This window comes from Rana temporaria, chromosome 3, assembly GCF_905171775.1.
Source record: "Rana temporaria chromosome 3, aRanTem1.1, whole genome shotgun sequence".
Lineage (NCBI taxonomy): Eukaryota > Metazoa > Chordata > Amphibia > Anura > Ranidae > Rana > Rana temporaria.
The window spans coordinates 481079551-481105360 of NC_053491.1; the positions used below are offsets into that span (position 1 = coordinate 481079551).

The window sequence follows — 25810 nt, forward strand, 5'->3', positions numbered from 1 at the left end:
AAGCTTCCCTGTACCTGCAGAAGCAAAACAGCCCCAAAGCATGATTGACCCCCCGCCATGCTTCACAGTAGGCAAGGTGTTCTTTTCATCATAGGCCTTGTTCTTCCTCCTCCAAACATAGCGTTGATCCATGGGCCCAAACAGTTCTAATTTTGTTTCATCAGTCCACAGAACACAATTCCAAAACTTCTGTGGTTTGGCCACATGATTTTTGCATACTGCAGTCGACTCTTCTTATTCTTTGGAGACAGCAAGGGGGTGCGCCTGGGAGTTCTGGCATGGAGGCCTTCATTACGCAGTGTGCGCCGTATTGTCTGAGCAGAAACTTCAGTACCCACATCTGACAAATATTTTCTCAGTTCCTCAGCAGTCACAAGGGGACTTTTCTCCACTCTACGCTTCAGGTAGCGCACAGCAGTCGAAGTCAGCATCTTCTTTCTGCCACGACCAGGTAGCGTTTCAACAGTGCCCTTTGCCTTAAATTTGCGAATGATGCTTCCTATGGTGTCTCTTGGTATGTTTAACATCTTTGCAATCTTCTTATAGCCATTGCCCTTCCTGTGAAGAGTAATCACCTCTTCTGTTGTCTTCCTGGACCATTCTCTTGACTTCACCATGTTTGTAACCACACCAGTAAATGTCTAGAAGGAGCCGAGTATCACAGTCATTTTAAAGCTGCCTAATTGGTGCTTATTAGGCTTTATTGCTGCTCCCTGACATCCACAGTTGTTTTCAATACCTGATTGAATACACTTCAATGAACCTCTGTTCTTCAGAGTGGTAGTCTTTAAGGGGTTGAATAATTGTGTAAATGAAGAATTCACAAAAGAAACATTTACTATTGTATTACAAAACCAATTGATGTCATTTTAGTTGCATATGGTTCTTTAAGAAGTCCTTGTAGGATTTCATTCTGAATACAATTACAAATGTACACTAAATTCCCTAAAACCCTTTACAGCATTGGGGGGTTGAATAATTTTGAACACAACTGTACATCTGCGCCGGGCACAGCGTATGTATGTGGATCTGCCCCAGTAGTGTTTACAATACACAAGTGAAATAATGTTAAAAAGAGGGGTTTTGCGCAAAAACCGAACACTATCAGACAAAAAGTGACGGTGATGGGTGATGATCGATCAAAAAATATAAACTAGTTGATCAATAAAAAACATAAACAAGTTGATCAATAAAGTGAAAAATTAAAAAATTTAAATAGAATGGGATTTGAAAGGGATAGCCGCTTAGGCTCCCCTTTCCTCATGGGTTCATGGCATGGGACTAGGTTTAGTTTAGGTATATTTGCTAGGTTAGTTTAGAGCAAAGCTGCAGGTGCTGGGGTTTTTTAGTTCAGCAGGGTTATTTAAGGATAACAGAAAGGTGATTTGCAGGTAAGGTAGCAGGGTTGTTAATTTGGGTCAGGTGTGTAGGAAAGTTCTGGAGAGGGTTCTGAGCCCACAGGGATTGGTCGCCTAGGTTCACACTGCAGCGAATTCAAAATCGCGGTAAAATGCGCGATTTTACCGCGATTTCGCGGCCGCGATTTTGCCGCGATTTCGGCCGCAATTTAATGTATATCGCGGCCCGAAATCGCAAAAAGTAGTACAGGAACTACTTTTTGAAATCGCAGATGCGGCGTCGCACTGATTAGGACAGTGCCATTGCCGACAATTGCTGCCGATTTGAGATGCGATTTGACACGTCAAATCGCATCTCAAATCGTTCCAAATCGTACCCAGTGTGAACCAGGGCGTCAGGATAGTCAGGTGGTTCTGGGAGATTTTTCCAGAACCTGGTACCGGCCTATTTAAGGCCCATTTGGGCCTGGGTCTGGGCCACTCTCATACAACATTTTACAGGTGAACTCCACGCCGTTTGAAGATGGACAACCTACTGAAACAATTACTGAGGAAGGCAGAGGAGGAAGGCAGCGAGGAATGGATCAGGCAGTGCCTCACGCTATCAGCAGCTAATACCTGTGAAGACGCTGCGGCTGACGAGGGAGAATCCACGGCTGCCGTCGGACGGGAGGAGCAGATGCTGCAAGCGTGTCAGATGCTGGGCGGAGCGGAGATGATGGACATCGCCTTGTCCGAGGACAACCCACTAGAGGACGGAGAGACCCGAAGGAGAAGCAAGAGGCAGCGTTCGTCGGTGAGTGACGCCGTCCCAGCCCCGCCCTTGCTCGCCGCGGTCGGAGGAATGGCGGCTGCTCCCGCAGCACAGAACCAGCGCGCAGGCTCAGCCAAGTCAAGTGGAGGTCGCGGCCGTTACTCCGGGCCTCGGCGTCAGCAGGAAAGGCCTCTACATCCCGGGCTGTGTCGCCCAAGGCAGCAGCAGCACAGCAGAAAGGGGGAAAGGAGGGACGCAGGGATGCGGGCCGTGCCCCCCCCCCATCGCAGTACAGCATCCAAGCGGGCAAATCCCGGTGCTTCTATCATCACCAGCAGTGGCCCCTGGAACAGGTGAGGTTCGGGGGTCAGTAGGTGAGTGTGTGTCTGTGTCCCAGTTGTCTGCAGTGTCTTCTGCGCTAGAACAATTGTTAGCTGCTATGCGTGCACAAGCTAGTCAGCAGAATACCAGTGTCTCAGCAGAAGTATGGTCAGCTGCACCTGTTATTACACATGTCCCCCAGCATGCTTTTGTCCCTACTAACCCAACTATAGATAGCTCAGCTTGTAATACTGATAATGTAAAGGAATGTATGCCTTGTTTACTTTCCCCACTAGGTTTTCACTTGTCAGCCGTAGTAAGGGAAAAAATCTGGAAAGGGGAATATGTTGATTTAAACACACTGCTTCCACCTAATAGAGATTTTACAAAATTTACAAATGAAGAAAGATTTGAGGAGGACAGGCGCAAGCCTCAGATCAAATCTTTTTTCAGTTGGTTACAGGCTTTTTTGATTTATTCAAGTGTACTATGTGAGAAATTCCCCAGTAAAAGCTGTTTGTTATTTCAGCATGTGGACATAATACTAGAAGCGTATAGAAGCTTTAGTGGCATGTCTTGGTTAATGTATGACGAAGCATTTCGCCAGAAATTAGCGTTACAACCATCTCTGCAGTGGGGTTCAAAGGATGTGGGCCTATGGCTAAATTTTTTTTTGCCCCAGAGGCAACCATTTTCTCGTCCTACAGCAATGGCCCCACCTGCAAATCAAACAGCTGTTACATACAAAAAAGGGTTGTGTTTTGCGTTCAATGATACACAGTGTAAGTGGCTGAATTCCTGTAAATACAGGCACGAATGTGCGTTTTGCTCTGGAAGCCATCCAATTACAAAATGTTTTCGCAGGCTTCAGGCACAACCCAGAGAGAATTTTTCTAAAAGCGGCCACCCCAGTGATTCTTTCAAGAATGCTGCCATGGCTGCAGGCTTACCCAAATCAGCAGATGGCATCGCTCCTAATTGAAGGTTTTTCAGTGGGCTTTCGGCTACCCAGTTTCGATGGGGTAGGCTGTTCAATGGTAAAAAATTTAAAATCAGTATTGGATGCACCTCATTTAGTTAGAAGTAAATTAATTAAGGAAGTGGAGGCTGGCAGAATGGAAGGCCCATTCGTCCACCCTCCATTTAAGAATTTCAGGATATCACCTCTGGGTCTGGTTCCCAAAAAGGAGCCCAATGAATATAGGCTTATTCATCATTTATCCTTTCCTTTTGGTAATTCTTTAAATGATCAGATTGACCCCGAGGTGGTATCAGTTTCATACACATCGTTTGAAGCAGCAGTGGACAAAATTCGGCCACTAGGTAGAAGGGCGCTGTTGGCTAAAGCAGATGTTAAAGCGGCATTCCAACTCCTACCACTGCATCCGGATTGTTTTAACTCACTGGGTATTTGTTTTGATCAACAATTTTATTTTGACAAGGCACTACCAATGGGTTGCTCGTTATCTTGCTTTTATTTTGAGACATTTTCAACATTTCTAGAATGGGTGGTAAGTATTGTGTCAGGATCAAACAATATTACCCACTACCTTGATGACTTCTTGTTTTTAGGTCCAGAAGGTTCCCAGGTATGTGGCCAGGTTTTGTCAGTATTTCAGTCTGTATGTAAATATTTTGGGGTTCCTTTGGCGGAGGAAAAAACGATCCCCCCGTCAAATTGTTTGGATTTCTTAGGAATCACTTTAGATACAGAGAATATGGAGTTCAGGTTACCTAAGGAGAAAATAGTAAAACTTTTTCTGCTTTTAAAGTCATTTTTGAAAAGGAAAAAGGTGACTCTAAAAGAGATGCAAAGCCTATTAGGGCAGTTGGCTTTTGCTACTAGGGTACTGCCAATGGGGAGAATTTTTTCCAGGAGGCTGTATTCAGCAATTTCAGGTTTAAAAAATCCAAACGCTCACGTCAGGCTTACACAGGATGTTAAGCAAGATATGATGGTTTGGTGTAAATTTTTAGAACACTTTAATGGCAGGGCAATCTGACAGCAGGAGTTCATATCTGACAGTGATTTTCAGCTGGCAACAGATTCAGCTGGCTCTGTCGGGTTCGGTGCAATTTGGAGAAATCAGTGGTGTGCGTCCATTTGGCCAGATAGGTGGATCACCATGGGTTTTTGCAAAAACATCACTCTGTTAGAGCTGTTCCCAATTGTAGCGGCGCTGGAAATATGGGGCCCTTATTTTGCTAATAAAAGGTTGGTGGTCAGCACTGATAACAAAGGGGTAGCATTTGCAATAAATTCCTTATCTGCTAAATCCCCATGGGTGGTGTCATATTTGCGCCACTTGGTTTTTCTATGCCTTAAGTGGAATGTGTGGTTAAAAGCGAAATATGTACAGGGAAAGAGTAATTATATTGCTGACGCTCTTTCTCGCCAGCAGATGGAGAGGTTTTTCGGGTTACTGCCCCAGGCAGAGCGGTCGGGATCCCCCTGCCCTCCCCAATTGTGGGATCTGATTTAATACTTCAGAACATTAAGAACTCTGTGGCCGTTGCGACTTGGAAGAATTATTCTTCTTCATGGCTGTCATGGTCAAGTTTTTTGGATTCCTTGCACCTTTCTGTGTCGGATCATTCCGAGCAGTTGGTTTTGGAGTTTCTTCAGGCTCTGATGTATAAAAAGTATTCATGGTCGCATATAAATAAAACTTTATCGGGGATATCATTCTTTTTGCGCCTTTATGGTTTTCCGCCCTGTCACAGTTTTTTCTCGGTGAGACAGGTGCTGAAGGGATACAAAAAATGTAATTTCGGAAAAGATCATAGAGCACCAGTCACCCCTGTTATATTAGCTCAAATTTGTTCAGTAACTCAGGAGGTATGCTCATCAAATTTTGAAGCTCTTTTATTTAATGCAGTATTTACGATAACATTTTTTGGAGCATTCAGAATTTCGGAAATTCTTTCATCCTCGGGTTCAGTTTCGGGTGGTATCGCCTTGGCGAATGTAGTAATTGTGGAAGATGGCCTAAAGTTTTTTCTAGGTGTCAGCAAAATGGATAGGCTCGGTGTCGGGGAATGGGTTTATTTGAAGAAATGTCGTCAGGAAAACATATGTCCGGTGGTGGCTTATCATGCATATATGGTTGCTCGTCCAGAGATTTCTGACCAGCTGTTTATTCATGTTAATGGTGCTCCATTATCAGTATACCAGTTTTCAGCAGTTCTGAAAGAATGTTTGGCTTTTCTGAAATTGGAACATTTAAAAATAACAACGCACTCATTTAGGATTGGGGCGGCGACTGAGGCAGCAAGGATTGGTTTAGAGGAGAGCACCATTAAGAGGATTGGACGGTGGCGGTCAGATGCTTTTAAACTATATATTCGCCCTTATTAACTGATTATTCTGTTTCAGGTGCTCCTCACACGATCTGGATTATAGGGCATTCCTTTGTTTTTTGGGCACAAAAAAGAGCGGCAGGTAGAGTGTACACGGAAAATTTGGGCCTGGATCCGGCAGTTTTTCAAGTATTATGGTTTGGACGAAGGGGAATGTTATGGGAGGATTTAATTTTTGAATTAGGAAGGCTGTATGCTTCTTATGATACACCAGATATTATGATTTTACATGTTGGTGGGAATGATATCGGCAAGAAGAAGACTTTTGAGCTGATTGTGGAGATGAAGGATACTATAAAAATTTTGAAACTGGTTTCACCTAACACCGTCTTAGTTTTTTCAGAAATAGTGCCACGCCTGCGTTGGCTAAATTCAGCAGTCCTCAAACCTCTTGACAAAGTTCGCAAGAGAGTAAATAGGGCTTTGGAAAAATTTATCAATCCAGAGTTAGGCATATCTTTCCGTCACATGGAATTAGAGGGGGGTTTGCAAGGGTTGTATAGGGATGATGGTGTACATCTATCGGAGGTGGGTTTGGATATTTTTAATGCAGATATGCAAACATGCATAGAGAGGGCCGCGGTTTGGGGTGGTGTGGACAGGAGGTCGGTAGGTTTGCCCTCCTGTCGGTTGGGAGGTTTAATTTAAATGGTTAAATTGTCGGTATTCAACTCGAGTCTGAGTGGCTGAGTTGAAATTGTTGGTGGTTGATGATTTATTCGGATTTATGCAAAGTAAGATTGATATGTTATGAATTTTTTGAAAACCAATGAACAAGGCCGTGGCCAATATTATCCAACAGTTAATGATTACATGTAAATATAAAATGGATCCTTTGAATAAAGTTATTTTCTGGTTAATTGAATATGGTGTGTGTTTGTTTGTTTTCTCTATGCATGTTTGTAGATATTAACATAATGCCTATGATCCCATGGGCTAGATTCAAGTACAATTGCGCATTTTTTACGGAGGCGCAGGGCAACGTTTTTGCCCTGCGCCCCCGCAAATTGACTGCGCTGCCCTCGATTCACGGAGCAGTAGCTCCGTAAATTGCGTGGGCGTGCCGGCAAAATGCCCGGCCTAAGCGCGCGCAATTTAAATGATCCTGTAGGGGGCGGGAATCATTTAAATTAGGCGCGTTCCCGCGCCGATCGTAGAGCGCATGCTCCGTCGGGAAACTTTCCCGACGTGCATTGCGGCAAATGACGTCGCAAGGACGTCATTTGCTTCAAAGTTAATGTGAAAGGCGTCCAGCTCCATTCACGAATCACTTACGCAAACTACGTAAATTTGAAATTTCGCAACGCGGGAACGACTTACGCGAAAACCGCCGTACGGAAACGACGTAAACTGCGTACGCAGGGCTCGCGTAACGTTGTGAATCGGCGTTAGTATGCAATTTGCATACTATACCCTGAGCACAACGGGAACGCCACCTAGCGGCCACCGCAAGAATGCAGCCTAAGATATGCGGGCATAAGAGCCTTATGCCACGCATATCTTAGGCTGCAGTCGGCGTAACGAGGTTCCTGAATCAGGAGCATTCGTTACGCCGGGGCAAGTAAGCAATTGCGCTGTGTAACTATGGTTACACAGGCGCAATTGCTTCTTGAATCCAGCCCCATGGTGGTAAGTGTAACAAATAGCAGTAAAGCTGTCAAAAAAGAGAACAGAAATAGGGCTGAATGTCCACTATGCAAGATGTATCTAGATGGCAATGAGAGATTTGATCACATCCATAAACGGGCTCCCAGAACTCTCACCCTCAATAACGAGTGTCAAAAGCATCCAAGATCTCCTTGCATCATCCACCTCCTCACAGCCAAAAGCCTTCCCACCTGTCAGGCCGCGTACACACGACCGGTCCAAACCAATGAAAACGGACTGAAGTTCAGTTTCATCGGTCCAAACCGACCGTGTGTACGGCCCATCGGTCTGTTGTCCTTCGGACAAAAATTTGAGAACTTGCTTTAAAATCGAACCGATGGACCGCTGACCGATAGGTCAAAACCGATGGTTAGTACACAAAAGCATCGGTTCAAAACCCGCGCATGCTCATAATCAAGTCGACGCATGCTTGGAAGCATTGAACTTCGTTTTTTTCAGCACGTCGTTGTGTTTTACGTCACCGCGTTCTGACCCGATCGGTTTTTGAACTGATGGTGTGTACGCACATCAGGCCATCAGTCTGCTTCAGCGGTGAACCGATGAAAACGGTCCGTCGGACCATTCTCATCGGATGGACCGGTCGTGTGTACGCGGCCTCACACTTCACTGGTGCTTCTCCAACCTCTCCAGCTGTCCACAGCCTTCCCTCTATGGTGCTGACACGCACCTCCTCGACAAATCCCTAAGGCCTTGTACAAACGAGCAGACATGTCCGATGAGAACGGTCCGCGGACCGTTTTCATCGGACATGTCTGCTGGGAGCTTTTGGTCTGATGTGTGTACACACCATCAGACCAAAATCCCCGCGGACAGAGAACGCGGTGACGTAGAAGACACCGACGTTCTCAAACGCGGAAGTGCAATGCTTCCACGCATGCGTCGAATCAATTTGACGCATACGCGGGATTTCGGTCCGCTGGTTAGACGTCATAACCAGCGGACATGTCCGATGAGTCATACTAACCATCGGACATGTCCGACGGACATGTTTCCAGCGGACAAGTTTCTTAGCATGCTAAGAAACTTTTGTCCGCTGGAAACCTGTCCGCTAGGCCGGAAAAATGTCCGCTAGGCCCTAAACACGGTCGGACATGTCCGCGGAAACTGCTGCGCGGACCAGTTTCAGCGGACATGTTCGGTCGTGTGTACGAGGCCTAATAGAAACTCTGTTTCAAGGGAGGGCAATGAGAGATTTCTATCTAGATGGCAATGAGAGATTTGATCACATCCATAATTCCCCGGGGGCGGGAATCATTTAAATTAGGCGCGTTCCCGCGCCGATCGTAAAGCGCATGCTCCGTCGGGAAACTTTCCCGACGTGCATTGCGGCAAATGACGTCGCAAGGACGTCATTTGCTTCAAAGTGAACGTGAATGGCGTCCAGCGCCATTCACGATTCACTTGCGCAAACTACGTAAAATTCGAACGTCGCGACGCGGGAACGACGGGTATCCTTAGCATTGGTTGCGCCTGCTATTAGCAGGAGCAGCCTTAAGCTAAGCACGCCGTACGGAAACGACGTAACTTGCGTACGCAGGGCCCGCGCAACAATTGTGAATCGGTGTCAGTATGCAATTTGAATACTATACGCTGATCACAATGGGAGCGCCCCCTAGCGGTCAACGCAAGAATGCAGCCTAAAATCTGCGTGGCATAGGAGCCTTATGCCACGCAGATTTTAGGCTGCAGTCGGCGTTACGATGTTCCTGAATCAGGAGCATTCGTAACACCGGAGCAAGTAAGCAATTGCGCTGTGTAACCTATGGTTACACAGGCGCAATTGTTTCTTGAATCTGGGCCAGAGTTTCTATTAGAGATTTGTCGAGGAGGTGCGTGTCAGCACCATAGAGGGAAGGCTGTGTACAGCTGGAGAGGTTGGAGAAGCACCAGTGAAGTGCGACAGGTGGGAAGGCTTTTGGCTGTGAGGAGGTGGATGATGCAAGGAGATCTTGGATGCTTTTGACACTCGTTATTGAGGGTGAGAGTTCTGGGAGCCCGTTAATGGATGTGATCAAATCTCTCATTGCCATCTAGATACATCTTGCATAGTGGACATCAGGGGCGGACTGACAACTCATGGGGCCCCTGGGCAATAGAAGATTATGGGGCCCTTGGGCTTACAGATGGCCACCACGCCAGGAGGCAGTGCAGAGGCGGGGCAGCCAAAATCTCGGGATTTTCACATCAGAAGCATGTCGGTTTCGGACATATCAGGGACAGATGTAAAAAAAAAACATAGATTTTGACATACTGTCCCTGGTTTTACTGAGCCTGGCAACCCTGATGGGGCCCCCTAGTGGCATGGGGCCCCCGGGCAGTCCCAGAGTGACTCAATGGTCAGTCCGCCCCTGGTGGACATTCAGCCCTATTTCTGTTCTCTTTTTTGACAGCTTTACTGCTATTTGATACACGGGACACTTCCCACCATTCATTCTATTTTAATTTTTAATTTTTCACTTTATTGATCAACTTGTTAATGTTTTTTATTGATCAACTTGGCCCAGATTCTCAAAGGAGATACGACGGCGTATCTCCAGATACGCCGTCGTATCTCTGAGTCTGTGCCGTCGTATTTATGCGCCTGATTCTTAGGCCCCATACACACGAGAGGATTTATCCGCGGATACGGTCCAGCGGACCGTATCCGCGGATAAATCCTCTCGAGGATTTGCGCAGATTTCCATGCGATGGAGTGTACTCACCATCGAATCGAAATCCGCGCCGAAATCCTCTGGCGATGACGTGTCGCGCCGTCGCCGCGATTATGACGCGGCGACGTGTGTGACGCTGTCATATAAGGAATACCATGCATGCGTCGAATCATTACGACGCATGCGGGGGATCCCTTCGGACGGATGGATCCGGTGAGTCTGTACAGACCAGCGGATCCATCCGTTGGGATGGATTCCAGCGGATAGATTTGATAGCATGTCATCGAATATTTATCCGCTGGAAATCCATCCCAGGGGATAAATATCCGCGGAAACAGATCCGCTGGAGTGTACACACCATAGGATCTATCCGCTGAAACCCATTCGCTGGGATTTTTCAGCGGATGGATTCTATCGTGTGTATGGGGCCTTAGAATCAGTTACGCATAGATTAGTATTAGATCCGACCGGCGTAAGTCTCTTACGCCGTCGGATCTTAACTGCATATTTACGCTGGCCGCTAGGGGCGTGTACGCTGATTTACGCCTAGAAATATGTAAATCAGCTATATACGCGAATTCAGGAACGTACACCCGGCCGACGCAGTACAGATATGCCGTTTATGTTAGGCTTTTCCCGGCGTAAAGTTACCCCTGCTATATGGTGGCGTACATGCGGCGTACCAATGTTAAGTATGGACGTCGTTCCCGTGTCGAAATGTGAAAATTTTACGCCGTTTGCGTAAGTCGTCCGTGAATGGGGCTGGATGCTGGCCTATTTACGCTACGCCGCCGTAACTTACGGAGCAAGTGCTTTGAGAATACTGCACTTGCCCGTCTAAGTTGCAGAGGCGTAACGTAAATAGGATACGTTACGCCGCCGCAAAGATGCGCCGATCTACGTGAATCTGGGCCCTAGTTTATATTTTTTGATCATCACCCATCACCGTCACTTTTTGTCTGATAGTGTTCAGTTTTTGCGCAAAACCCCTCTTTTTAAAAGTATAACTAAACCTTGGACAGATGGGCATTTTTTATGCAACACTAAAAAAAAAAACAAGCAAAACAAATTGATTTTTTTTTTTTTTAAAAAGACAAAAAAAAAAAAAGAAAAAGAAAATTTGCCGAAAAATAATAGCTAATAGAAGGGAAGGAAGACATTAAATAGACCTGATTCAGGTTAACTCTATGTTCACACCTAGGCATTTTTTTGTGTTTTGCAGTTTGCAGAAACACACTACAATCCATTTCCTATGGTAAACGTTCACATCTATGCGTTTTTTTTTTCAGCTGGTGCGTTTTTGGGAAAGGTTAGGGACTTTTTTTTTTCTTTAACAGATTGCATTTTATGTGTAATAGATTTCAATCAACTTGGTTTTTACATTTTGCATTTTTTTTTTATCTTCATAATAAACTGTGAATAGCTGAATGCGAAAAAAAAAAGAATTGCTGGCAAAAAAAAAAACAGTGTGGGGTCCCCTGCAAATCCATACCAGGTCTTTTGGGTCCCCACGCCAAAAAAAAAAAAAAAAATGGGTGTGGGGTTCCCCTCAAAATCCATAGCAGACCCAATGGTCCTGCTATGGATTGGGGGACCCCACGCCATTTTTTTTCCTGATTTTTGTAATTCTGGCAATTCTTCTTTTTTACATTTGGGGAACCCCGCTGACAGCTGATGACTTATCGGTTGTTAAGGACGTGGTGTGGTGGCCGGCTTCCTGATCCACTCCTTAACCACTTAAGACCCGGACCTTTAGGCAGCTAAAGGACCTGGCCAGTTTTGGAGATTCGGCACTGCGTCGCTTTAACTGACAATTGCGCGGTCATGCGACGTGGCTCCCAAACAAAATTGGCGTCCTTTTTTCCCCACAAATAGAGCTTTCTTTTGGTGGTATTTGATCACCTCTGCGGTTTTTATTTTTTGCGCTATAAACAAAAATAGATCGACAATTTTGAAAAAAAAACTATATTTTTTACTTTTTGCTATAATAAATATCCCCCAAAAATATATATATATATAAAAAAAAAATTTCCTCAGTTTAGGCCGTTACGTATTCTTCTACCTATTTTTGGTACTAAAAAATCGCAATAAGCGTTTATCGATTGGTTTGCGCACAATTTATATAGTTTACAATATAGGGGATAGTTTTATTGCATTTTTATGAATTATTTTACTACTAATGGCGGTGATCAGCGATTTTTTTCGTGACTGCGACATAATGGTGGACAAAATTTTGACACATTTTTGGAACCATTGTCATTTTCACAGCAAAAAATGCATTAAAAATGCATTGTTTACTGTGAAAATGACAATTGCAGTTTGGGAGTTAACCACAAGGGGGCGCTGAAGGGGTTAAGTGTGACCTCATTTGTGTTTCTAACTTTAGGGGGGTGTGCCTGTAGGTGTGACGTCATTGATTGTGTTTCCCTATAAAAGGGAACACACTATCAATGACGGCGCCACAGTGAAGAACGGGGACCGATCGCGGGACTCCAGCGGCGTTTGGGTCCGCGGGTCCCACGGTCACGGAGCTTCGGACCGGGTCGCGGAAGCCCGCCGCAGGCGCTCGCCCACGACCCACGACTGGGCATTTAAAGAGGACGTACCTGTACGTGCTTGTGACCAGCCGTGCCATTCTGCCGATGTATATGTGCAGGAGGCGGTCCTTAAGTGGTTAATAACCAACTATTCACAGTTTGTTTAAAAAAAAAAGCAAAGCGCATAAAACCTGCATGCAAAAATGTATCAAAAATGCGTGTTGAAAATGGCAAAACGCGCCAGTAAACCCATCAACCTCAGCCACATAGATGTGACCCTAGGGTCAACCTTTATGCGGCGTCGCAGAGGTGGGACTCGTATAGATTGAACTATCACCAACAGCTTCAGATCTCGTACTAATGATTGGGAGCGAAGAGAACCAGCTCCCGATCCCATCATCACTTTGATATCCTGTGATTGGCAGAACCGGAAACTTAGGGCCAGATTCAGATACAATTACGTTGCTCCACGGCAGCGTAACGTATCTGATTTACGTTACACCGCCGCAGGTTTACAGCATAAGTGCCTGATTCTCAAAACTCTTACCTGTAAACTTGCGGCGGTGTAACGTAAATGCACTTGGCGCAAGCCTGCCCAATTCAGATGGGGTGGGCACCATTTAAATTAGGCGCGTTCCCGCGCTGAACGTACTGCGCATGCTCCGTCGTGCATTGCGCTAAATGACGTCGCACGGACGTCATTTGTTTAGACGTTAACGTAAATGGCGTCCAGCGCCATTCACGGACGACTTACGCAAACGACGTGTTTTTTTAAATTTCGATGCGGGAACGACGGCCATACTTAACATGGCTTAGAACAACTAGGGCTCAGCCCTAATTTTATGCGGCGTAACTCGATGGAAACTACGTAAAGTTAGATCGACGGGCAGCGCGGACGTTCGGGAATCGTAACTAGTCATTTGCATATTCTACGCCGACCGCAATGGCCTCGCCACCTAGCGGCCGGCCTAGAATTGCATCCTTAAGATCCGACAGTGTAATTCAATTACACCTGTCGGATCTTAGGGCTAGCTATGCGTAACTGATTCTATGAATCAGTCGCATAGTTAGGACGGCCGTAACACAGAGATACGACGGCGTATCAGGAGATACGCCGTCGTATCACTTCTGTGAATCTGGCCCTTAGTGCAGAGATGGTGGGAACCCCTCATAATGGGCTTTGGGTATACCCTTCCTCTCTTATATGAGCTATGCAGAGTGGGTGTATGGGGCATTCCAGACTCGTCTGGATTATGAGTGGAGTGCACGGTGTCAGGTATCCTTATGGAGTAAATCGAATCGGTGGTGCAGGACATTCTGTCTGAGGTTGGAAAGATTCAGGGTCTTGAGAAAGACAGGTGGCAGCAGGAGGCCTGGATAAAGGCGTGGAGGAATATCAGGACTCTGTAGCTGCTGCCTGTTGATCTCGGGGTGTGCGGCTTTCTTTCTATCCTTGCTTCACTCCCCTAGATTTTCAGATCAAATATATTTTTGATAAAAGGCTACATGCATGGTGACGGTGATGTTCCTTAGTCTGGCTTCTCGTAGGAATTATGTTGTGTCTTTAATGTTGATTGGACCCTGGGCAAAAAAAATTCTCCCCCCCCCCCCCCATGCAATTTTGCTGTCCATCTGCTCTGAGACATACAATAAATATCAGCTAGACTTAAAATCAGTTTACTGTATCATATGAGGCAGTGATTGCGATTGGTTGCCAGAGGTTACCGAATATCATTACCACTTACTGACTGGTTGCTAGAGGTTAAAGCACACATTACGGCTCACTGATTAGTTGCTAGAGGTTACAGTCCATGATTTCTTCTTGTTGATTGGTTGCTAGAGATTACTGTAAATTAATACTGCTCACTGATTGGTTGTTAGAGGTTACAGCACATCATCTCTTCATATGAATGCCGCCTCTATTTACATATGAATGCCGCTGCCCTCAGCTGTTTACATATGAATGCTCCTGTTATTTACATATGAATGGCGGCTATTTAGATGTAAACACAGGGTCTGCAGGTGAGTCATCTGTACACAACAAAAGGGCAGAGCTGGGCAGCATTAGTAGCAGCACTTCACACTGAGATATCAGGACAGAGCAAAACCTCATACACACGCTTGGTATACTCGGCAAGAACCAGCAAGAAAACTGCTGGCAGAGCTTTCTTGCCGAGTATACCGAGCGTGTGTACGAGGCTTTCAGGTTTCTCGACAAGAAAACTGGACAGAATCTAGACGAGAAAAATAGAGAACATGTTCTCTATTATCTCATCCTGAGATTCTTGGCAGTTTTCCTGCCAAGAAACCCGAGCGTCTGTATACTTACCTGGTCACCGTGGAAACCCCGCGCATGCTCGAAATGACTTTGGCGCATGCGCGGTAGCTTCCTAGGCATAGGTAGGGTGCGCGATGATGTCACCGCATTCTTGCTTTTCAAGAGAACCGCGGTTCTTTTGAAAGGAGAGTCTGTACACTCGGGCAGCAAGAGATTCTTGCTAAGAATCTTGTCAGGAAAAACAACGTTTTTTCCTGACGAGATTCTGGCCCGTGTGTACGAGGCTTACAACTTGCTGTGGGGGGGGCTCTGATGGGGGACACTAATGAAGGGGAGCTTAGGGGAGCATCTATCTCTGTGTTTGAGTCATAGCCATAGAAACATTTGTAAAGGGGAGGAATTAGCAAGATGACCACTCCCATGTGGGAGCGCCAGCAATATTTCTGCACCCAGGCGTCTGTGACCCCTAGGATCGGCCCTGTCTGTACCCCAAAAATGGTTTAGTTTTGGATAGAGTGAAGAAGAATTAGACTTCCGGGTGCTCCAATGAAGAGATTCCTTACCTTTCAGATAAAATGTTGCCATTTAGAGATCAACTGATTTACAAGCAAAACGTTTTTTCTTTTTTTAATCTACAAGAAAAAAATGAAAGGCGAAAGCTAAAATGAGCTGGTAGACTCACAAGTATGGCAACCGTTGTAACACATTTGTTTCATCAATCATCTCTCGGGAACATAAAGAAGCTCGGTGATAATTCTAAATAAGAATTATCTTCTGCAGATCACAAAATATTCATGAAAATACTTTTTTTTCACCTACGTAAAGCAGCTAAACGCAATATAAACAAGCGGGCATAAAAATGTTTACTTGCGGGGCGTGGCCTAGCGAGCGATGGAGATGGCAGCACACTGACGAAGCTCCTCAGCACTACCAGCCGTTGCAGCTCTACACTCGACCAACTGCTCACAGATGCCGGGCAAAAAGTTGTATGTGACCCCCCACTCACGTCAGCGCCGTGATTTAGTGAACTACCCTGCGAGGAACATTGCTGACATCTTCTCCAGCATGAAAAAGGCTAGCAGCAGTGCGGCGAAAACCAAGATGGCGCCGACTATACACAAGGAGGACAGCAGCGAGGACTCCCAGCATGCGTCTGGAGACTCCGACAGGGGTAAGTGCAGCTCTGACCATCCTCTCACCTTTGCGGACATGTCGGTGATAGCCGCAGATAATAAGGCGACTTTCTCGGCTGCCATAACGGACTTAAAATCTAGCATACTAGTGATCAATGAGAAAATGGTGGTGGCCGAGAATGCAGACAAACAGAGAGACAGAGCTATTCGCAAACTAGAAATGACCACCCTGGCCCAATCCCAACATTTTATCGATATGAATAGACATATCGAGGATTTAGACAACAGGGGCAGAAGGTGCAACATTAGAGTCAGGGGGATCCCTGAGTCTGTTGAACATGACCAGATTGTGCCAGCGCTCAGAAGAGTTTTTAATAGCTTGTTGGAGAGGCAGGAAGATGCGGACATTGAATTTGTCAAAGCGCACAGAGCCCTTAGGCCTAGGGGTTCTGACTCTGCTCCACCGAGAGATATAATTTGCTGTCTCCAAAGCTTTGCTACCAAGGAAGATATAATGCGCAAAGCCAGGAGAAACGAACAAATCGTCTTTAATGGCGCAACAATAATGCTCTTTCAGGATCTTTTGCAGATCACACTTAAAAACAGACGTGCATTGCGACCCCTGTTGGAGAACTTGAGAGAGTGGGAACTTAAATATTTGTGGCGCTTTCCTTTTGCCCTAACTGTTACCTACAATGGCCACCAACATGTGCTGCGCACACCTGCGGATTTGCCGGACTTCTGTGAGGCTCTGGACATGGAGCACGTTCACCTCCCGGATTGGTACACAGAGTTTCTTCACACCCCACAGCTGAGAAGCCCGCCGACTTCCCCCCTCACTTCTCCGGAAAAGAAGGTGGCAAAGAAGTTCAAGCAAAACCGCTCTGGAAGCTCCAAAACGGCGACTCCAAAGAGGCAGGCGGAAAATGCATGGGGTCCGGCCGAGGACTGAGGCCTGTATTTTTCCTATGAGCACATTTGTTTGTTAACTGTCTTCTCATTTGTTCCTGTGATTGCAAACTGTCCCCCTGAGGATTTTAAGAAGTTTAAGGTACTGTTGCCTACGTTATCTCTAATATGGGGGCTGGTTACTGGGACGTTCCCTTATCACCTTTGCCTTGCGAGGCCTTTGGTCTTATGCAGAGCCTCTTTTTGTTTTCGTGGACTTATCTCTTATGGAGGTGCAAAGGGCTTGTCTACGTGACACTTTTGAGCAATCTATGCCTGGCAATGGATCATTCCGTTATTGGGCTGAGTGACGCTCTGTGATGCTCTGCCCTGAAAAGGGAATTTTTACAAGGCAATATTACTTTAATATGACATCGCCATCAGGTGGAAGCGCTAACGAACAGAATGGATATTCCCTGACAGTTATATACACCTCCTGAGCTGCAGACTCATTCTGATACCCGGATTTTGCTTGAAGTTTTCATTTTCATTTTTGTTTTGCTTACTCCTTTCCCCCCCACAGGAACATTCTGAGATAGCCAGTGTTTAACCATTTTTACTTAGTGCTTGCATTTCAGAGAGGGCGGGTTTGCAATGATTGGGGGTGGGGAATCCCTCCCTTACCTTTGCCTGTTTAAAAAAAAAAATGTGTTATTATGTTTGCCTATTTGTTTATTGAACACCTTTGCACTTTTTATTGTATTTAGTCACCCACACGGCTGTGTGCGTAGCGGTTGAGATGCTCCTTAATATATGTTTTTTTTTTCCTTTTTTGTACTTTTTTTTCCTTGTGTTCTTTTTATTGCATTTCATTTGTGCTCTATTGCTGAGGTGTCAGGTGTGCTGACGCTTAGTCGTTGTCGCGATCCCAAAAGAGTGTTCCTTGACTCATCTTTGGGTCTACAGGGACACTATATTATTTAGGTTGTGCACCTTCCTCTGGGGGGACGTTTTGCTGTCCTAGAGGTGGAGTATTGAATTGATATACCTTTCTCCTGCATCTTTCTGCTCTTCTTACTCTTTATTTTCTCTTTTTCCTCACTCCTCACCTATCTCTTTTTTCTGACAGGGTCTCTGTAGGACAAGCTATTAACATATACAGTACTTGGTTTGGTGATTATAGATGCTAATCTACGTCTCACAGTCTTGTTTTTGGCAGTTGGGCTCTTGGATAATCCTTCCTGATCTTCCTCCATGGCACACTCAAATCTGGGGCGATGCCCGCTAGGGATTTCACATAACGTCAGGGGTCTAAACATTCCTGAACGGCGCTCCACCCTACTGAGGGAGCTTCGTAAAGGTAAGCCGCACTTTGTGTTCCTCCAGGAGACCCATTTTAAGACGAATCATATTCCTAAGCTTACAAATTAGTATTTTCCCAAGGCGTTTCATACTACAGCTGCCGATTCCAGGTCCAAAGGGGTTTCCATCTTGATAAGCAGGGAGGCCCCCTTTGAACTATCGGAACAGCTCTGTGATCCTGAGGGCAGATTCGTATTTTTAAAGGGGAAATATGGAGACACTCCAGTGACTCTGGCTAACGTTTATTTCCCCAACAAGGCCCATTTTACGTTTTGTCAGCGCATTGTTAGTAAATTTCAGGCATTCACCACCGGGTGCCTGATATTGGGCGGTGACTTCAACATCCTCTTACACCCCCTGCTAGACACCTCTAATGGGAAGACCTGTATCACTTACAGAATCTTAAAGAGGATTTAGCTACTACTCCAATCCTTGCAAATAGTGGATACGTGGCGTTTCCTCAACCCGGATGGGCGAGATTATACTTACTTCTCTACTCCTCACGCGAGATACACGAGACTTGACTACCTGTTTGTGTCACAGAGAGACCTCTCTAGGGTATCTGAGGCTCATATAGGTTTACAGACGATTTCGGACCTTTCCCCGATTTCTCTCTCCATGGACTTGCAGACTATGGGACCTAGACAACCGACTTGGAGACTCAACACTTCTCTGTTGTCTGACCCTGCCCTCCTTCCCATACTCACTGAAAAACTGACAGACTTTTTCAAAAGTAATGCAACTCCTGGGGTGGACCCTCTGGTCATTTGGGAGGCTCATAAATGCACTATTAGGGGGACATTGATTGAAATGGACGCTAGACGTAAAAGGGAAAGAGATGCTAACATCAGGAAATTAACTTTACAGATCAATGCATTGGAATAGTCCCATAAGCAGTCCCTATCAGTTTGCTCAGCTGCACGACTTCTTGCAGCTAGAAAAGAACATCAACACTTGCTAAACACTAAAGCTAAACGTGCACCATTCTATTCTTCTTCGAATTTACTATGAATCTGGAGACAAAGCGGGTAAATTCCTGGCTAGAGCTCTGAGGGAGCATGCCTCTGCGAACAACATTGCTGGAATCAGGAATGATGCAGGGAAGCTTGACGTGGCATCGGAGGCGATTGCTGCTCACTTTAATAATTTCTGCACAAAACTTTACAATTTGCCCCCCGCAGCATAGACAACCGCAGATGGAAGAGGATAGGGAACAAATAATTCAGGAGTATTTGACCAAAAGTGGCCTATCGTCCCTATCGAGCCAGGATTCTGATTTATTGGAGACCCCAATCACGTCAGGTGAACTTACACAAGCGATTAAACTACTTAAAGCGAGAAAGAGCCCAGGCCCTGACGGGTACTCGGCCACATATTATAAAACTTTTGCAGATATACTCACAAATCCCCTTCGAGACGCTTTGAACTCCTTGTCCTTGCCCGGTAGGATAACTCCAGATTTTCTATCAGCTCATATCGCAGTGATTCTAAAACTGGGTAAAGACCCGAGCGACTGCGGAAGCTATAGGCCCATCTCACTATTAAACCTTGACGTCAAAATCTTTGCAAAGATCCTGGCTTTACGGTTGGGGTCGCTTCTGCCTAAGTTGATTGGTATGGAACAGGTTGGATTCATGCCTGCCAGAGAGGCAAAAGACAACGTGACTAAGGGCGCTTTTGCTGATCCATGCATCGAGGATGCGGAAGACCGAGGGCTTTCCCCTCTCCATGGATGCGGAGAAGGCCTTCGATCGCGTTGCCTGGGACTACATGATGGCCGTTTGCAGATGGGTTGGTTTAGGTCCCCATATGCTTTCTTGAATTTTTTCGCTTTACGAGAACCCCTCGGCACAATTGAAGATAAATGGCAGCCTGTCAAATAAGGTCTGCATTAATAATAGGACGAGACAGGGTTGCCCTTTGTCGCCCCTCCTGTTCATACTTACCCTTGAACCCTACATTAGAACTATTCAAAGCAATTCTGCAATTCAGGGCTTTCGGGTCCGGGACAGGGAGTTCAAGACTGTGGCTTACGCCGATGACCTTCTATTCTTTCTGTCTAACCCAACGATCACACTTCCCAAACTCATAAAGGAATTTAAATACTTTGGTTGTATATCAAATCTAAAAATAAATTATTCCAAATCCGAGGCCCTAAATATCTCTCTTCCTGACGAGTTGCTGACACTGACCAAGTCCAATTCTGCCTTTAAATGGGATCTTAAATACCTGGGGGTCTATTTAACCCCTAGGCTACAGTCTATATTTGAACGGAACTTCCCTCCGCTTCTCAGAAGCTGCGAGGAGGATCTTAAGCGATGGCATTTGAAGTTTTTCTCTTGGTTTGGTTGTGCTGCGATTGTCAAGATGGTGATTTTACCTAAATTGTTGTATTTGATGCGCACATTACCAGTTAGGGTCCCTCAGAAATTCTTCAGGTCACTGAATTCTATAATCTTGAGATTTTTTTGGCAACATAAGAAAGCTCGATTTAGTCTAGCAACATTGACAAAACCTAAGGAACTGGGTGGGATTGGTTTGCCGACCTTTAAGAACTACTATCGTGCATCCCATGTAGAAAGAATAGTTGACTGGCACTGCCATGATCTCATGAAAGATTGGGTAGCGCTGGAGGCAGACCTGTGTTCAATTCCCCTCACATATTTGCCCTTGATTTCTTGGTCCAGTTATCCGCTTGATCTTCGCAGACACCCAGTTACGGGGGTTACATTAGAGATCCTGAACACGCTATGTAAACACAGGGATATTACCACATGTCCAAGTCCATTGACCCCCCTGAAGGACAACCCTGACTTTGCCCCCAGACTACGGAATGTCTCGCTTCTGTCGGAGGCGAGGAGCTCCACTCTGGCTGTGGGGGACAAACTGAAGAATTGGTCTGTTCTTAAAACAGATAATAATATGCCCTACTTAAAGTGGAGGTTCACCCTAAAAACAAATGTTTTACATTAATAGTACAATAGTAAGGACATTTCATTTCGGCATTTTTTTTTCTCCTCTCTGTACTCACCTTTATATCCGGATTTTGTCCAGGGCTTCCGCGTTCTGATGACTCCGGGACTGGGCGTTCCTATCCCAGCCTCAGGGTTCCGATGACTCTGGGACTGGGCGTTCCTATACTTCCGTTCGATGATTGACGTCTTGTGAAACAGGTGACCTGTCGCACAACGCGCGTCACCAGATTTCCGGAAATAGCCGAGCTGCGAGTTGGCACTATATGGCGCCTGCGCCCACCGTGTAAAGCTGACTGCGAAGGCGCCATATAGTGCCGACTCGCAGCTCAGCTATTTCCAGACATCTGGTGACGCGCGTTCTTGCGACAGGTCACCTGTTTCACGAGACGTCAATCATCGAACGGAAGGATAGGAACGCCCAGTCCTGCAGTCATCGGAACCCGGAAGCCCTGGATATAAAGGTATGTACCGAGAAAAAAAAAATGACCTGCCGAAATGTCCTTAGTATGCTAGATGTAATTTTATTTTTATTTTTTTGGGTGAACCCCCGCTTTAAGACAGTGGACATACTTTCAGATTCGCAGTTACCTAGGCAAATTTAGAAACCCTCAAAACCTGCATAGAACCCTGACTGACCTGGAGTCGGCTTGCTATAAAAAAGGACCACTGGAAAAGGCCACATGGAGGAAATGGTCGGAGGATTTAGATATAGAAATATCAGACAAGCAATGGAGACAGGCCTGTGTCTTGGCACATAAGTGTTCCATCAGTTCAAAGCTTCAGGAAACAAGCTACAAATTGCTGACACGTTGGTACATCACACCCATCAAACTTCATAAATGGGATATCCAAAAGCCAGATATTTGCTGGAGATGTCAATCTGACAGAGGCACCCTGGTCCATATCTGGTGGCATTGCCCCCAGATCTCGCCATTTTGGGCAGAAGTCAGGTCACTTATAAAGAAGATAACCAAGACCACATTAAATTTAACTGTAGCTTGTTGCTTGTTGAATGTGACCAACTTTTCCTTAAAAAAATACAAACGCTCCTTGTCAAGACGCTGAATGCGGCCAGATACCGTATTTATCGGGGTATTGCGCACTCCGGCGTATAGCACGCACCCCTAATGTGGGCCCGCATTCCTGTAACTAACATTCTAGTACTTACAGTTTTGGTGTCTTGCTCAGTGTCCATCGGCAGCCTCGTCGGGTCCGGCGTCCGTCTGCGGCTTCGGTGGTGTCCTCCTCGTCGGGTCCAGCGTCCTTCTGTGGCCATCGTTGTGTCCTCCCTGCTCGATCCCCGCTTCCCGCGCCGAGTTTGAACCACTGCGCCGGCATATACCGAGCGCAGTACACTCGGGTATAGTCGGGCAGGCTCGGCTCCTCTGTACGTCCAGGACATGACCGCGAGAGGAGCCGAGCCTGCCCGACTATACCCGAGTGTACTGCGCTATATATGCCGGCGCAGTGGTTCAAACTCGGCGCAGGAAGCGAGTATCGGCGTATATCGCGCACCCACGATTTTGCCCTGGTTTTCAGGGCAAAAAAGTGCGCGGTATACGCCGATAAATTCCTTTGCACTGGATTCCTTTGCACTGGATTCCTTTGCACTGGAACTCCTCTCGAGCCCCTTCGATAGCAGAGTGGTTGAATAAGGTTGATGGCATACATGAAATGGAGGATTTGGTAGCTCAGGATAATGGTACTGTGGAAAGCTTCCACAAAACCTGGCAACCATGGCTGGTTTTTAAATATTCTCAGGAATTTATCACTGCCAAATCCTCCCACAATTATTGAGAATCAGGATATATTGTGCTGTTTTCTAATTAATCTGGAATTACTTTTCAGTAATAGGGTTACATGCGAGCTAGTAGCTTTTGGTTGGCCACATGTGAGGCTATTTTATACACTTAGGGCCAGATTCACATAGGGCAGAGGCGGCGTAACGTATCGTAGATACGTTACACCGCCGCAATATTTCATCGCAAGTGCCGTGACGTAATTTTTTCGAACGGCGACGCGCGTAGCGTAATTCCGTATTCCCGGACGGCTTACGCAAACGACGTTATATTTTAAATTTCGATGCGGGAACGACGGACATACTTTATACAGCAATACGATTGCTGTGTAAAGTTAAGGCACCAAAAAAAACGACTAACTTTGCGACGGGAAACTAGACAAGCGGCGACGTAGCGAACGCGAAAAACCGTCGGGAATCGCCGTTACTCCTAATTTGCATACCCAACGCTGGTTTACGACGCAAACTCGCCCCAGCGGCGGCCGCGGTATTGCATCTTAAGATCCGACAGTGTAAAACAATTACACCTGTCGGATCTTATGGCTATCTATGCGTAACTGATTCTATGAATCAGTCGCATAGATAGAAACAGAGATACGACGGCGTATCAGCAGATACGCCGTCGTATCTCCACTGTGAATCTGGCCCTTAATACCCAACCTTTCACCCTGTCTGCCTTTTTCTCTCTCCCTCTTTCTTTCTTCTCTTTCTTTTCTCTGCTTGAATTGGTTATCAATCCTACATTAGTGTGACAGATGTCATTGGAACGTGGTTCAGAATACTACCGTTGAGGTTTTCTGATACTCTTTGGAATTTACGTTATGTGAAATGCTTAGGCTATGACATTGTGATCTAATCTGTTATGAGGTCATATACTTGCTTAATTCTATATGTGTGTCATAGCGCGGACATTTTTTTGTTTTTTCTCTTTTTGAATTCTTTAGCTTGGAACTCAACAAGGTATAGGCTTGAGCTTATTTTAATGCCTAAAATGTTCCAATTGTGCTTTTCTCTTTTGTTTTGTATTGGATTGTGTATGCAGTTGCATCTGCATTCTTTGTTGCGTGCTTTTACTGTATGTTCCCTTTTATACCTTTCAATAAACCTTTTGAATGATAAAAAAAAAAGTTTACTTGCATTTTTTTTATTTGCACAAGTGTGAACCAGCCCTAATCTGTAAGTAAACAAAAGATTGAAAGGTAGACGCTGAAACCACCGTGTCGAATTACAAACACACCCAACACTGGAAAGTTCTCAGGAAGATATATGATAATGAACTTCCTTGTATCTCTCCTGAATTATCTCCTAAAGACCACCAATCAGTAAAGGATAAACTCTACAGAGCATTGTTAAAGCGGAGCTCCACCCTAAAGTGGAACTTCCGCTCATCGAATCCCCCCCCCCCCTCCGGTGCCATAATTGGCGCCTTTCGGGGGGGAGGGGGGACAGGATACCTGTCTTTGACAGGTATCCTTTTCCACTCCCGGGAGTCCGGCTGCGGCCGTGACGTGGCAGTGACGTCACAGCGGGGCTCCCTCCTCCTCCTCCCCTGGACGTCGAGCTAATAGGAGAGAGAAGCGGGTCCTCGCGCAGTAGGGTTCCCTTACCCGCAATGGCAGCGGCAGCACCCGACAGCTGGTGGAAACATCAGCTGCGGTGCCGACATCAAGGGACTGCAAGACAGGTAAGTGTCCATTTATTACCAATTCAGCCCCGGACCATTATGCAGGTAAAGGACCAGGCCACTTTTTGCGATTCGGCACTGCGCCGCTTTAACTGACAATTGCGCGGTCGTGCGATGTGTCTCCCAAACAAAATTGGCGTCCTTTTTTCCCCACAAGTAGAGCTTTCTTTTGGTGGTATTTGAGCACCTCTGCAATTTTTTTTTGCGCTATAAACAAAAATAGAGCGACAATTTTGAAAATAATGCAATATTTTTTACTTTTTGCTATAATAAATATCCCCAAAAAATATACAAAAAAAAAATTGTTCCCTCAGTTTAGGCCGATACGTATTCTTCTACCTATTTTTAGTAAAAAAAAATCGCAATAAGCGTTTATTGATTGGTTTGCACAAAATTTATAGCATCTACCAAATAGGGGATAGTTTTATTGCATTTTTATTAATAATTTTTTTTTCTAGTAATGGCGGCGACATTATGGCGGACACATGGGACCATGTTGACACTATTTTGGGACCATTGTCATTTTTACAGCGATCAGTGCTATAAAAATGCACTGATTACTGTAAAAATTACACTGCCAGTGAAGGGGTTAACACGTGTAGGGGTTAAGTGTGCTCTAAGGGAGTGTTCTTACTGTGGGGGGCGTGGCTTGGTGTGTGACATCACTGATCGTCGTTCCCTAACACAGGGAACAGACGATCAGCAGTCACACTAGAAAGCACTGGGAAAGGTTTGTTTACACTTACCTCTCCCTGTTCTTCCTCTCTGTGACCCGTTCGCGGGACACTGGCGGCATTCGGGTCTGCTGTTCCCGCGGGGACGGTCACAGAGAAGAGGACCGCAACCCACGGCTGGGATCTTAAAGGGGACGTATATGTATGTCCTTGTGCCCAGCCTTGCCCAGGGGAAGAGGAATAGACAGCGGAACCCTGACCCAATGCCACACTGTCCTGGCCAGCAATATATGAATGCCGGTGTCGTGCCACCGGCTCTATCGCTATGCACTTGTTTGACAGAGGGGCGGGTCTGGGTAGCAGTCCCGC

General features: G+C 45.9%; 2 protein-coding genes across 3 annotated transcripts in view; both read right to left on the reverse strand.

The window, feature by feature from the left end:
* Window positions 1-25810, reverse strand: part of LOC120933672 (beta-1,3-galactosyltransferase 5-like) — a 230388-nt gene that overhangs the window by 152643 nt on the left and 51935 nt on the right. The window lies entirely within an intron of this gene.
* LOC120933675 (beta-1,3-galactosyltransferase 5-like) overlaps window positions 1-25810 on the reverse strand; it is a 55752-nt gene that overhangs the window by 20212 nt on the left and 9730 nt on the right. Inside the window, exon 1 of one of the 2 annotated variants that reach the window (XM_040347014.1) lies at window positions 15491-15550. The exons of the other annotated variant lie outside the window; for it this stretch is intronic. The gene's annotated coding sequence lies outside the window, so the exon portion shown is untranslated. Of the gene's footprint in view, window positions 1-15490; window positions 15551-25810 lie in introns of those variants that run through there. 2 annotated transcript variants of the gene reach the window in all.